General features: G+C 38.8%; 1 long non-coding RNA gene across 1 annotated transcript; it reads left to right on the forward strand.

Moving 5' to 3' along the window:
- Nucleotides 1-851: 851 nt before the first annotated feature.
- On the forward strand, nucleotides 852-3,244 carry LOC110007978 (uncharacterized). Its single transcript, XR_016053260.1, has 2 exons — nucleotides 852-2,292; nucleotides 2,647-3,244. It is a non-coding gene; the product is annotated as an uncharacterized LOC110007978 (long non-coding RNA).

Genomic DNA, 3,244 nt, shown 5'->3' on the forward strand with positions numbered 1-3,244 from the left:
TTTTGTTTTTGAATAGAAATTTTAGGACTGAAAAATATTTCCGTCAAAATTTATTTTTCCCCTTTCAAGTCAAAATAAAAAAATTTGTATCATTGTCTTTAACCTCCGATATTGATTTCCCTCAGGATTTAGAGGCACCTACTTTATAAAATACAATTCAGCTATCTTCAAACTCTTGCAAGCCTCTTCTAATTCCGCTTGAAGAGGCCCGTTCTTATCGTTCTTAACAAAAAGCTCCACTTCCAATGAAGCAATGATGAGGTCCTTTGCGATCAATTTGATCTCGAAGCATCTCACTCCATTTTTGATTGAGAAAGATCCTTTGCGATCAATTTGATCTCGAAGCATCTCACTCCTTTTTTGACCGAGAAAGAGTGTACAAAGGTTATTGAGGCTTATGGTCAGTTGGTTAGAATAGTCAAGGAGGTAATTAGAAAATGGACCCGGCTTTTATCCGGCCAAGCCCGTATATGTAGAAATGCGAGCCTCTTAATAGATTTATTTTTGAAATGAATTTTAATACTTAATTTTGAAGGATATGTAATCTCTAACATGCAATCATGAATATGAATAAATAAATAACTTTTAAAAACTACAAATAATAATTCTAGTAAGGACAAAGACAAAGCCTTGTAAAAAGCATAAGCACAAGTTTTCTTTGGGAAGTACGAACTCTCTATATCCAATTTGTCGTCAAATAGGACAATTGTGTTGAAGATAAGAAGAGACCAAGTCAAGTTGCTTGGTCATCAAGTTGGTTATTAGTGATGAGGTCTCCTACGATTTACTTCTATTTTCAAGATTCATTGTGATTCTCTTTTATATATAGAGCACATATTTGTGTAATCTTTATCCAAAAATAGCGATCTGTTTTCAAGATTCATTGTGATTCTCTTTTATATATAGAGGCACATATTTGTGTAATCTTTATCCAAAAATAGTGAAGATGTAGTCAGTTGGACTTTGGATCCGTAGACGTAAGGCTTCGGCCTGAACCATGTAATATTGTGTTTTCTCTTCTTCTCTCTCCAGTCATTAAATGCATGTATGCTCCCACGAATCTTAACATGATATCAAAGCCAGGTTGATCCATCCTTAGGGATCTATTGTGGCCTATCAATTTAACTTGTATCGGTGGTTTGGATAATCTCTGTCTTCACTTCTCTCTCTAGCTTTGTGTTGCACTCTGGAATTCCTTTTCCACAAATTCTTTGGAAGAGTTTTGCCTATTGATAGCGCTGCATCTCTTTCTAGCTTTGCCTTGCTCAGCATTTAAATCAGGAACTGAGACCATATTCAAATTGAGGCCATGAGAAATAGATGGTGGGTCTCCATCCAAAATCTCTGCTTTCATTATATCATCGCCCATTGAGCCATCTGCTTGATATTTATCTTCCTCACAATATCCATCAATACAACCTTGCCCTTGGGCCCTGCTAGCCTTCTTTAATGGGCGTGTTGATTATATCATTTCTGGCCCTGTGGTTGCCATGGAATCATTAGAGACAGAACAATTGCTTTTTCTCTCTAAAATAGACCCTCATTGGATGCAGTGGGCTGCTTAAGATCGGCCCTTGGTTTTCTCTATCTAAATTCCTCCTTACCAGAAGTTGTTAGAAAGGGGGAGGCTTTTTCGGTTTTGCAAGTGGATTGTCTTGAACATTTTCAATTCAATTTCTCTCTCTCTCTCTTTCTCTCTCTAGAAGAAGAAGATCGCCTGATGAAGTGCTCACAGAGAGGACTGCTTTATGCCCAAAGAATGGTTGTCTCAGCTTGAAGTGGCAAAGAGGCAAGCAGTGGAAGTAAAATGGGACATTGTTGCCGCAAAACCAGCTGGTTGGCTAGAAATGATGCTTGGTGACCCAAGAGTTGAGATATTTCTTGCCGGAAAACCACCTGTGCACTTATTCTTTTGGTGGGGAAGAACTTGACATCGTCATCGCGTGGTAGGTGGTGAACACCGTTGGTGTGAAGTGTAACACGTGAAGGAGCGATGTACGCAAATCGCTCTTCAGGGGGGGGGGGGGGGATTTCGGTTGGGTTAATCGGAAACAGCAAGGGCGTTTTGTCAGGAGTAACGGCAAGGGTGGTCAACGTAATTTTCATATTAAGCAAAGATGGGTCCCTATTCGAAAACTCCCTGATCCCTTGCCTATTCAGAGGGAAACTGCTTCGACTTCTTTGCTGACCAAGGAGGTTGTGAATGATGCTCCTATTTCGGGTTTGCTTTTAGGAGGATCCCGTGATGATCGTGGTGTTGACTGTTTAATTGTTTATCCTTCCCTCTTGAAGGTGCATTTCGTATCTTCAAAACCCCCTGATACCACGTAATAATAGGATAGCTTCTTTTTAAAAGAAAGAAAATTAAGAAATTACGCAAGAGATCCCTCAACCCACGTGGCCTTCTCCCTCTTTTCCCAAGCAGCCCATCCTTTCTCTAAAAGCCTTCTTACAGATGATGTGGTTTGCCCCTCAAGTGTCATTATAAAAAAAAAAAATAAATAAAAAGTTAAAAAAAAAATAAATAAATGGAAAAGAAAAGAAAAATAAGAGGTATTTTTTTAAAGATGTGAGCTATTGTCTAGAAGCTCAATTTCATTGTTTTTTTTTTATATCAGTTCTTGCTGATATTCATGCATTTTTCAGTTGTCTCACACGTTATTTGCTCCTAACGCCTCGCCATATAGCAGAGGACTTCATCACACCATTATTATGATGACATCGTCTGGGGGAGCATACATTCATGATTAGCGGATTTTTCAAGGAGAAGCTTTCACCAATCTTCAATGTTTGTTGCCACTATTTGTCGTAGAGTCATCTTTGTTGTGCCTTCGTAGCACTTAAGTGGTCTTTAGACCACGATTGGTGATCATGTGTCCCATATCACATCTCTTCGCTCAAGCATGCCAGTGAGAGCAGTACAAGTTTTTTTTGGCAACTTTTGGTCTTAAGACTCCAATTCCCGTTTCGGTTGGACACTTCGCTTCAGATCTCCGCACACTAATGTGCACTAACTTGAGGGGGAGTGTTGAAGTTAAGAAGAGACCAAGTCAAATTTCTTGATTATCAAGTTGGTTATTGGAGATAAAGCCTCCTACGATTTACTTCTATCTCCAAGATTCATTGTGATTGTCCTATATATATAAATTCACATATTTGTGTAATCTTTATCCAAAAATAGTGAAGATGTAGTCAGTTGGACTTTGGATCCGTGGACGTAAGGCTTCGGTTTGAACCACGTAAA

Source organism: Amborella trichopoda, chromosome 4 (assembly GCF_054954075.1).
Source record: "Amborella trichopoda isolate Santa Cruz 75 chromosome 4, AtrichopodaSantaCruz75HAP2 v2.0, whole genome shotgun sequence".
Lineage (NCBI taxonomy): Eukaryota > Viridiplantae > Streptophyta > Magnoliopsida > Amborellales > Amborellaceae > Amborella > Amborella trichopoda.